Raw genomic sequence first — 12,185 nt, forward strand, 5'->3', positions numbered from 1 at the left:
GACTGGAAGAAAAGGTGCCAACCCTAGCCGCACCTCGTCATTGGCTGCTGCGGTGCAGGCGTCCAATGTTGAACATGCACTGAGGTCATAGTGACTGGTACTCGGGTCCCAGCACCGCCCCCCCCCCCCCCCGCCCCCACCGGCCTCAATACCTAGTATGCTAAATCATGCATATACAATATATGACTCATCAGGGGGCATTCGGGACCTAAACAGAGAGACCACTGTTTCCACACAGAGAGCAGGGGTCCTTCTTTACAGCTTGCAGGCAGGGGACAGGCTTTTCTACTCAGGCTGTAAGACTTTGGGGTCCAACTAGAAAAATGTCTCCAGAATTTGCAGAGCCATAATAAATGATCCCCCTAATTTGTCTATTTCCTTTGATCGTCAGTGCCATCTAGTGGCCATAGTGTGGTATTCTCCTGAATGGTATTGCATTGCACCAATGTGTCTTGAAATGCATTATCTCGCACATAGTGTGCATGGGCCCAGGGGGTTAGTATAATAGGGGAACAAGCCGCATTTGCAGAATGAGAGGTCAGCCCAGGGCGTCTCTCTCAGGAAAAGTTCCCTTTTTTCTCCCTTCAGAATCAAAGCACTTAGGCGGTGAAGAAGCCACCATGGCCACGCAGTTGAGCCAATTAATCTACCAGCTAGTCTCTGGAGTGTAAAAGGAAACTGGAGGACCCAGAGGAAGCCTACACAACCACAAGGAGAACATGCAAACTCCATGCAGATAGTGTTCTGGTCTGGATCTGAACCAAGGTGCTGCAAGGCAGAAGTGAGAACTTGACATGATCCAGGTGGATGTTTTGATATTATCGGGATGACGTCCGCTGGGTGACCACACTTGGTGAAACATTGCCCTCATGATCCCGATGAATCTGGAGTGTTCCGTGTGCGGAGTCCTGATCTCTCAGGGGTTAAGCGCAGGGGCTGGGAGGTAAGGCACAGCGTTGGTCGGGACGCATAAACATGTTCTTGGCAGGAAACGGGAGTTTGGTTTGGAAGCTGGCTGCCCGGCACTGCTTCAAATGCGTACAGAAATCTATCTTCTGCTCTGCAAATCCGATGACCAAATACAGCCAGGCCACTTCACACGGTACCACAGAGGAGACAGCACTGCCCCCCTGAGCATGACAAGTGTAACATCCCTTTAATCCCGGGAGGATTATGCAGCATCATAGAATAGAATACTCACAAAGAATACCGCTCCTAAGGTCTGTTTCAGGTTTAAAGCAGAACTCCAGCCCCCCAAAAAAACGAATAGCCCAAAAAAAAAAAATCACTTTTGCTGCTACCTTCAGTCCAGAGATTTCCCTTTATCTCTGCCACTAGATGTCCTCAGTCTGATGGCCAACATCATTCAAACCATCCCGGACATGCCCCAATCACTTTTGCTGATATTGCCACATTCAGTCCAGAGAGTTCCACCCAACACTTTATCTCTGCCACTAGAGGTCCTCAGTCTGATGGTCAACATCATTCAACCCATCCCGGACATGCCCCAATCACTTTTGCTGCTATAGTCACCTTCAGTCCAGAGATTTCCCTGCAGCACTTTATCTTTGCCACTAGATGTCCTCAGTCTGATGGCCAGCATCATTCAACCCATCCCGGACATGCCCCAATCACTTTTGCTGCTATAGTCACCTTCAGTCTAGAGATTGCCCCTCAGCACTTTATCTCTGCCACTAGATGTCCTCAGTCTGATGGCCAACATTATTCAACCCATCCCGGACATGCCCCAATCACTTTTGCTGCTATAGTCACCTTCAGTCCAGAGAGTTCCACCCAACACTTTATCTTTGCCACTAGATGTCCTCAGTCTGATGGCCAGCATCATTCATCCCATCCCGGACATGCCCCAATCACTTTTGCTGCTATAGTCACCTTCAGTCTAGAGATTTCCCCGCAGCACTTTATCTTTGCCACTAGATGTCCTCAGTCTGATGGCCAACATCATTCAACCCATCCTAGATATGCCTCAATCACTTTTGCTACTATAGTCACCTTCAGTCCAGAGATTTCCCTGCAGCACTTTATCTCTGCCACTAGAGGTCCTCAGTCTGATGGCCAACATTATTTAACCCATCCCAGATATGCCCCAATCACTTTTGCTGCTATAGTCAACTTCAACCCAGAGATTTCCCTGCAGCACTTTATCTCTGCCACTAGAGGTCCTCAGTCTGATGGCCAACATTATTCAACCCATCTTGGATATGCCCCAATCACTTTTGCTGCTATAGTCACCTTCAGTCCAGAGATTGCCCCTCAGCACTTTATCTCTGCCACTAGATGTCCTTAGTCTGATGGCCAGCATCATTCAACCCATACCAGACATGCCCCAATCACTTTTGCTGCTATAGTCACCTTCAGTCTAGAGATTGCCCCTCAGCACTTTATCTCTGCCACTAGATGTCCTCAGTCTGATGGCCAACATTATTCAACCCATCCCGGACATACCCCAATCACTTTTGCTGCTATAGTCACCTTCAGTCCAGAGAGTTCCACCCAACACTTTATCTTTGCCACTAGATGTCCTCAGTCTGATGGCCAGCATCATTCAACCCATCCCGGACATACCCCAATCACTTTTGCTGCTATAGTCACCTTCAGTCTAGAGATTTCCCTGCAGCACTTTATCTCTGCCACTAGAGGTCCTCAGTCTGATGGCCAACATCATTCAACCCATCCCAGATATGCCTCAATCACTTTTGCTACTATAGTCACCTTCAGTCCAGAGATTTCCCTGCAGCACTTTATCTCTGCCACTAGAGGTCCTCAGTCTGGTGGCCAGCATCATTCAACCCATCCCGGACATGCCCCAATCACTTTTGCTGCTATAGTCACCTTCAGTCCAGAGATTTCCCTGCAGCACTTTATCTCTGCCACTAGAGGTCCTCAGTCTGATGGTCAACATTATTCAACCCATCTTGGATATGCCCCAATCACTTTTGCTGCTATAGTCACCTTCAGTCCAGAGATTGCCCCTCAGCACTTTATCTCTGCCACTAGATGTCCTTAGTCTGATGGCCAGCATCATTCAACCCACCTGGACATGCCCCAACCTGTGACAAGACAGTGAAAAGAGAAGCAGCACAGAGGATGAGCTCATATCTCTGTTTCTCTGCTCTCTCCACCTATCAGCATGCTTCTTGTCAGCAGATGAACAGGTGGGCTCCCTATGTTGCTTCTTCCTCTCACACTCCAGCTCTGCTGTACAGGGACTGAAAGAGCTTGATACCAGATCACAGTCAAGTAATAAAAAAATAAATAAATGTAGTGATGTATAAATGATCACAGGGTCACATTCTTTTTACAGTAGATGTAAAAAAAATGTTCACTGTGAAAATGCAGCAAACATCCTCACATTACGAATCAAAAATCACTGTATTTTCTCCAATGTATGTAGTTCCCAGTTCGGCGTCACCTACTGACCACAATTTTTTCCCATAAGTACCTTGATCAGGAAAAAAAAAACATGGTATGGCCACTAGATGGCGCTGATGATATAGGAACTTTAGATTAAAAAAAATACGGCAATTTTCTTTCTAAATGTATGAAAGTTTGTCTCACCTGCACAAACAGACGCTTTATTAATAGACTCCTTTCCTTTGTGTCTTTTATATCCACATGGATTTCACTTTTGAAAAGCTTACCTTTTCCACCGATTCACCCAAGAAACGATCCGACGGTGCAGCCAGCTGCTCCTATAGGCGATCAAAGAGTAGATACTCTGATCGCTTCTATGGTCTTGGAGGACCAGAGGGACGTTATGACGCCACTTCCGGTCCAGGCTGGAAGTAAATAATTATTTATTTATTTTTAAAGCAAAAGATCAAAAAAAATTTTAAAAAAAAATCTTTTCCTTTTAAAGTTAAAGGTCGGCACAATGGCAGCGGTGGGCAAATGGGCATACCTGTATGCCCCCTTTAAATGGCGGGGCCACCGCGTACAGTGTAACTGTGCCCGCGGGACCCACAGACTCGATGTCTGCCGGTCTCCTGGCGACCGTGTCATGGAGCCACAGAACGGGGAAGTGCCTATGTAGACAAGGCAGTAGGGTGGCACAGTGGTGTAGTGGGTAGCACTCTCGCCTAGCAGTAAGAAGGGTCGCTGGTTCAAATCCCAACCATGACACTACCTGCCTGGAGTTTGCATGTTCTCCCTGTGCCTGCGTGGGTTTCCTCCGGGTACTCCGGTTTCCTCCCACACTCCAAAGACATGCTGGTAGGTTAATTAGATCCTAAAATTGTCCCTAGTATGTATGAATATGAGTTAGGGACCTTAGATTGTAAGCTCCTTGAGGGTAGGGACCGATGTGAATGTACAATGTATATGTAAAGCGCTGTGTAAATTGACGGCGCTATATAAGTATATACATTTCCCCACTCTGCCTAGTGACATGACAAAGATCACTGCTCCCTGTCATTGGGGGCAGTGATCGCTGTCATGTGAGTTGAAGCCCACCCCCCCCCCCCACAGTTAGAATCACTCCCTAGGACACACTTAACCCCTTCATCACCCCCTAGTGGTTAACCCTTTCACTGCCAGTGTCATTTACACAGTAATCAGTGCATTTTTATAGCACTGATCGATGTATAAATGACAATTGTCCCAAAATAGTCAAAAGTGTCCGATGTGTCCGCCATAATGTCGCAGTCCGGATAAAAATCGCAGATCGCCACCATTACTAATAAAAAAAAATGAATAATAAAAATGCCATCAAATTATCCCCTATTTTGTAGACGCTATAACTTTTGCACAAAGCAATCAATATACACTTATTGTTATTTTTTTTTTATCAAAAATATGTAGAAGATTACATATCGGCCTAAACTGAGGAATAAATTTGTTTTTTTTCTATATTTTTGGGGGATATTTAACATAGCAAAAAGTAAAAAATATTGCTTTTTTTCAAAATTGTCGCTCTTTTTTTGTTTATAGAGCAAAAAATAAAAACCACATAGATGATCAAATACCACCAAAAGAAAGCTCTATTTGTGGGGAAAAAAGGACGTCAAATTTGTTTGGGTGCAAGGTCGCACGACCGCGCAATTGTCAGTTAAAGCAACGCAGTGCCGAATTGCAAAAGAGTGCTCTGGTCAGGAAGGGGGTAAAATCTTCCGGGGCTGAAGCGGTTAAAGTGTGACATGTTAGGTATCTATTTACTCAGGGTAATATCATCTTTCACAATATACGAAAACATTTGGATAAATATTGTGTTTAGTTTTTGTTTTTTTAACTCAAAGTGTATTTTTTTACAGAAAAAGTGCGTTTGAAAAACCGCTGTGCAAATACCGTGTGACATAAAAAAGTGCAACGATCGCCATTTTATTCCCTAGGGTCTCTGCTAAGAAAAAAATAATAATATCTGGGGATTATAAGTAATTTCCTAGCAGAAAATACTGATTTAAACTTGTAAACCAAAAGTGCCAGAACAGGCCTGGTCCTCAAGTGGTTAAACGTGAGAGCCGAAACATAAATATGTCTTTCCTTATGTAATCGTCCATGGGCTTTTCATAAAGAGCAGGGGGGTCCCCATTGTGGGCCCATGTCTGTATAATGTGCTTCATCACACCTCCCAAATTTTTGAGATGGGAATGAGGGACACCTATCAGCAAAAGTATGCAGGCATAGGACACACCTCTTGCCACGCCCCCTTAAAGGAGAATTGTACAAAAAAAAAAACAAGATTGGTTAAACCCACAAGTGCTTTTTTTACCACTACTATTCCTTTATATTGGCTTTTGGAATTTACAAATGCAGCAATTTAGAAATCAGATGAAAGGTTTAGCACTGGGAAACACTTTTTGAGAGATAAAAAGAGCATTTTATATACATCTATACAGATCAGACCAAAATGAGGGACACATGAGGAGGAATGAGGGACAGAAGAGGGACATTGCTCCAAATCAGGGACAGTCCCTCGAAATCAGGGAGAGTTGGGAGCTATGGCTTCATCATGACCACTTGTTACCTCCATTGGGAATGTGTGTAACAGGGTGACAACGTAGGAGAACAATTGTGGGGAGAGACCAGAGAGTTGTCATCCTGTAACAGGAAGTGCCTAAACAAGGACCAAGGACGGGGACGTTCTTGATAACTTTGGCTCATTCATAAGGAAACAGGGGTCTCCAAACGTTTTAAACAAGGGGCCAGTCTACTGTCCTTCAGACTTTAGGAGGGCCGAATTGTGGCCAGTGGGGGTAGAAATTTTCCCGAGCCCCGCATCAGTGAGAATAAATATGGCCTCAGGGTTAGTGGTCAGTATGAGGAGAAGTGCCCCATCATTCGTATTAGTAGGAGGAAAAGTATCCCATCATTGGTATCAGTGGAAGACATAGTGCCCCATTGCTGGAGCCTCGTATCATTTGGAGGAATAGTGCCCCAAGGTCCAGATAAAAGCCCGCAAAGGGCCACATCTGGCCCTTGGGCCGCAGTTTGGAGACCCCTGCTCTATAACAACAAACCTCCTAACCTTTTGAGATGGGAACGAGGGACACCTATCAGCAAATATATGAAGGCATAGGACACGCCCCCTGCCACGCCTCTTAAAGGAGAACTATACAACAACAAAAAAAGATTTAAACCCATGAGTGTTTTTTTTTACAAATACTATTCCTTATGAAATTTACAAATGCAGCAATTTAGAAATCGGATGAAAGGTTTAGCGCTGGGAAACACTTTTTGATAGATAAAAAGTGCATTTTATATACAACTATAGAGATCAGACCGAAATGAGGGACAAATGAGGAGGAATGAGGGACAGAGGGACATTGCTCCAAATCAGGGACAGTCCCTCGAAATCCGGGACAGTTGGGAGCTATGTGACAACGTACACAGTTCATACGTGAGAGCCGGATGATAAATATGCCTTTTCTTATGTAGCCATTGGCTCTTCATACACAAACAATCAGCATGTTGCGAGCAGCTTTGATTAAAATGTGTCCTCTATGGGTGAAATGAATAAGATGTTCCACATGGTCATGGCGTAAACCACTTGTTGACTGCATAACCCCCCGGCTGACGTCACGCCTCCAGTTGTTTAGACTCCTATATATAAACAGATCACTGCAATGTGGGGAACAAGAACTTCATTCACTGGGTGCCATCAGAGGGGGATGTGCGCCCTCTGCTGGAAAGTCTTGGCATGGCCAAAATGGACCTAGCATCAGCCACTATATTGTCAAAAGTATTGGGACGCCTGCCTTTACACGCACATCAACTTTAATGGCATCCCAGTCTAATACCGCGTACACACGAGCGGAATGTCCGACAGAACAAGTCAGACGGGAGCTTTTCATCGTATATTCTGATCGTGTGTGTGCCCCATCTGACTTTTTACGTCGAAAATTCTGACGGACCTAGAAAGAGAACATGTTCTAAATATTTCCGACGGAACCAATTCCTATCGGGAAAACCGATCGTCTGTATGCTGTTCCGACGGACCTAAAACGACGCATGCTCTGAAGCAAGTACGAGACGGAAGATATTGGCTACTGGCTATTGAACTTCCTTTTTCTAGTCCCGTCGTACGTGTTGTACGTCACCGCGTTCTTTGGTGTGACCCGTGTGTAGGCAAGACCGCTTGAGCGGAATTCCGTCGGAACTCCGTTGGAAAAACCTTCAGAGTTTATTCCGACGAGAAAACCAGTCGTGTGTACGAGGCTTTAGTCCGTAGGGTTCAATATTGAGTTGGCCCACCCATTGTAGCTATAACAGCTTCAACTCTTCTGGGAAGGCCGTCCACAAGGTTTAGGAGTGTGTCTATGGCAGAGATATGCAGTTAGCGGACCTCCAGCTGTTGCAGAACTACAAGTCCCATGAGGCATAGCAAGACTCTGACACCCACAAGCATGACACCCAGAGGCAGAGGCATGAGGGGACTTGTAGTTTTGCAACAGCTGGAGGTCCGCTAATTGCATATTCCTGGTCTATGGGAATGTTTGACCATTCTTCCAGAAGTGCGTTTGTGAGGTCAGGCACTGATGTTGGACGAGAAAACCTGGCTTGCAGTCTCCACTCTAATTCATCCCAAAGATGTTTTATCGGGTTGAGGTCAGGACTCTGTGCAGGCCAGTCAAGTTCCTCCACCCCAAACTCGCTCATCCAAGTCTTTATGGACCTTGCTTTGTGCACTGGTCCAAATCATTTGGTGGAGGGGGGATTATGGTGTGGGGTTATTTTTCATGGGTTGGACTTGGCCCCTTAGTTCCAGTGAAGGGAACTCTTAAGGTGTCAGCATTCCAAGACATTTTGGACAATTTCATGCTCCCAACTTTGTGGGAACAGTTTGGAGATGGCCCCTTCCTGTTCCAACATGACTGCGCACCAGTCCACAAAGCAAGGTCCATAGAGACATGGATGAGAGAGTTTGGGGTGGAAGTCCTGACCTCAACCCGATAGAACACCTTTGGGATGAATTAGAGTGGAGACTGCGAGCCAGGCCTTCTCGTCCAACATCAGTGCCTGACCTCACAAATGCGCTTCTGGAAGAATGGTCAAACATTCCCATAGACACCCTCCTAAACCTTGTGGACAGCCTTCCCAGAAGAGTTGAAGCTGTTATAGCTGCAAAGGGTAGGCCAACTCAATATTGAACCCTACGGACTAAAGCCTCGTACACACAATGAGATTTTCGGCAGGGAATTGTGTGATGACAGACTGTTGGCTAAGGATGAGCTCCGGCGTGTTCGCACAGCCCACGTGTAGAGCCCGCCAGGAAGTCGGCACTGCTTTGCACTAATCACAGGCAGTGAGACATTGTCCCTGATGTGCGGCTGCAGAGATCGGGAAACGTCTCACTGCCTGTGATTAGCGCAGCGCGGTGCCAACTTCCTGGCGGGCTCTGCACGTGGGCTGTGCGAACACGCCGGAGCTCATCCTTACTCCTCACCACCATTCAAATGCCCCCTGAAAAGTGATCCACTGTGGATTGCTATTCAGAGGGTGTAAACAAGCCCTAAGTGATGAGTGCACATTGTTCACAGGTGGTGGAGTAACACAGGGAGGGGATTCAGTTTTGGAGCAATATCATTTCACTGCATTGGTTTGTTGGGACCTTTGTTGGTAATATTAATAAATTGCGCACTATTAGTTATTACTTTTACTGTCCGTTTACCTTTATTGAGCTCCAGACACATATATTACTGATGGTGTCTCAGAGAGGATGTCCTGCTTTGATGGTTTAAACATGGAGTGCTGTCTGTCCTCTGGCTTCCTGAGGTCATCTGATCCGGGTGAGTGCGCATTGTTCTCAGGTGGTTCAGATGGTGACAAGCGTGTGCGGCGGCAACCAGGTGAGGAGTACAAAGACACGTGTGTCTTGTCTACAGTCAAGCATGGTGGTGGGAGTGTCATGGTCTGGGGCTGCCGCTGTTTCATCAGACTAAGCGGCCCGTCAGATTTTAAAACAGAAGTGACGTTCCGCCGCCATCTTGCTACACCCGGCACTCGTCCCCAGTAAGGATACAGTGAGAAGGCGGCAAGCGGACATCTTGTTACACCCACCGGAGTCTGGCATTTCACACTTATTTTAACCACTAAAAACGGAGCTTATATAGTGACATTCAGTGTTTTTAAATCCGTCAGGCTGTTTTGATGCTGAATTGTAAAAGCAGCGGCAAGCCTGCTGATCTCACAGGTTTGCTAATCTGACAGAGCACTGCTGATTTTACAATTCAACATCAAAACAGCCTGACGGATTTAAAAACACTGAATGTCACTATATAAGCTCCGTTTTTAGTGGTTAAAATAAGTGTGAAATGCCAGACTCCGGTGGGTGTAACAAGATGTCCGCTTGCCGCCTTCTCACTGTATCCTTACTGGGGACGAGTGGCGGGTGTAGCAAGATGGCGGCAACAGAATGTCACTTCCGTTTCAAAATATGATGGGTCGCCTAATCTGATAAGACGCCAGCACTGGGGAGCTACAGATCATTGAGGGAACCATGAATGCCAACATGTACTGTGACATACTGAAGCAGAGCATGATCCCCTCCCTTCAGAGACTGGGCCGCAGGGCAGTATTCCAACATGATAACGACCCCAAACACACCTCCAAGATGACCACTGCCTTACTAAAGAAGCTGAGGGTAAAGGTGATGGACTGGCCAAGCATGTCTCCAGACCTAAACCCTATTGATCATCTGTGGGACATCCTCAAACGGAAGGTGGAGGAGCACAAGGTCTCTAACATCCACCAGCTCTGTGATGTCATCATGGAGGAGTGGAAGAGGACTCCAGTGGTAACCTGTGAAGCTCTGGTGAACTCCATGCCCAAGAGGGTTAAGGCAGTGCTGGAAAATAATGGTGGCCACACAAAATATTTACACCTTGGGCCCAATTTGCACATTTCCACTTAGGGGTGTACTCACTTTTGTTGCCAGTGGTTTAGACATTAATGGCTGTGTGTTGAGTTATTTTGAGGGGACAACAAATTTACACTGTTATACAAGCTGTACACTCACTACTTTACATTGTAGACAAGTGTCATTTCTTCAGTGTTGTCACATGAAAAGGTAGAAGAAAAGATTTACAAAAATGTGAGGGGTGTACTCACTTTTGTGAGGTACTGTGTGGGTATGTATGTATATATATATATTAAGGATATGACGCCCCCAAGTGTTATATATATATATATATATAATTATACAGTGGGGGGCATTATATATATATTATTATTCTAAATATATGTTATTATATACATACACAAGTTAGAATTATAAAAACACACAAACAATAACAGAAATTTGAAAAAAAAAAATTATTTATATATATATATATATATATATATATATATATATATATATATATATATATATATATAAATTTTTTTATTTTTTTCAAATTTCTGTTATTGTTTGTGTGTTTTTATAATTCTAACTATATATATATATATATATATATATATATAATAACATATATCTATATCTTTAATATAAATATTTTATTTTAAATGTAAACGTAAAATGTTATGTAAACATATATATTTATCTTACCATTATCTATTAAATAGTATAAAAATTTATTAAAATGTATATTCAAATATACAAGTAGTAAATTTTTTTTCTATTATATATGTATTTTATATATAACAGTGGGTGGCATTATATATATATATATATATATATTTTTATATTATAAAGATATAATACCTCCCATTGTTGTATATAATTGAAAAATGATTTATATATAAAATCATTTTTCAATTATATACAACAATGGGAGGTATTATATTTTATATATATATATATATATATATATATATATATATATATATATATATATATACATATATATACACATATATACACCACCCACTGTTATATATAAAATACATATATAATAGAAAAAAAATTACTATTTGTATATTTCAATATACATTTTTAAAACATTTTATACTATTTAATAGATAATGGTAAGATAAACACATATGTTTACATAAAATGTGAAGTTTATATTTAAAATAGCTATATATTATAAAGATATAATGCCCCCAATGCATATGTAAAAGAAAACATATATAACAAAAAATATTGCTATTTAATATTTTTTTATATATTTTAAAACATTTTTTATACAATGTAATCGATAATATAAAAAATATACACGTTTATATAAAATATTTAAAAAAAAAAGTTATATATCCAGTTAATATATAATAAAGCTATAATGCTTCCCACTGTCCCCCTCTAGTGTCAGCGATAGGGATGGCAGCGCTCTGTCCTGCCTGCAGTCCCCTCAGTGCCCAGCAGGTGGCGGCAGCGCTCTCCAGCTGGGGGCAGGGGGAGGAGGTGTGGGGGGGGGGATGTCTCAGTCCCTCCCGGATGACTGACACGGACCAAAGTTATCCCGGAATAATGCAGCACGCATGTGCACGGACCCGGATGTGATCTACCCACCCCGGATCCGTCCTACCGCCTCCCAACCAGTCTAGACTGAGCCGAACCGGGCCGTGCCGGGCGGAAGCGGGCCAGAACCGGGCGGAGACTCACCGATCGGGTCATTGATGCGCTGCAACCCTCCCCTCCCCCCATCTCCAGTGATCACCGTCCATTCTTCTCCTTCTATCTCCGATCTCCTCTACTTGTTACATTGTATTCCAATGTATCTTCATCCCACCGCCCCTCCCCCCACCATCACAATTAACCCGTGCTAAGCCACCCCATGTGTGTAAGT

The 12,185-nt window shown here is 43.8% G+C and overlaps 1 protein-coding gene across 5 annotated transcripts in view; it reads left to right on the plus strand.

Moving 5' to 3' along the window:
• Nucleotides 1-12,185, plus strand: part of ACCS (1-aminocyclopropane-1-carboxylate synthase homolog (inactive)) — a 71,044-nt gene that overhangs the window by 8,532 nt on the left and 50,327 nt on the right. For 2 of the 5 annotated variants that reach the window (XM_073604134.1, XM_073604138.1), the window contains exon 1: nt 11,796-12,179. The exons of the other annotated variants lie outside the window; for them this stretch is intronic. The gene's annotated coding sequence lies outside the window, so the exon portion shown is untranslated. Of the gene's footprint in view, nt 1-11,795; nt 12,180-12,185 lie in introns of those variants that run through there. 5 annotated transcript variants of the gene reach the window in all.

The sequence above is a fragment of the Aquarana catesbeiana genome, linkage group LG11, assembly GCF_042186555.1.
Source record: "Aquarana catesbeiana isolate 2022-GZ linkage group LG11, ASM4218655v1, whole genome shotgun sequence".
Classification (NCBI taxonomy): domain Eukaryota; kingdom Metazoa; phylum Chordata; class Amphibia; order Anura; family Ranidae; genus Aquarana; species Aquarana catesbeiana.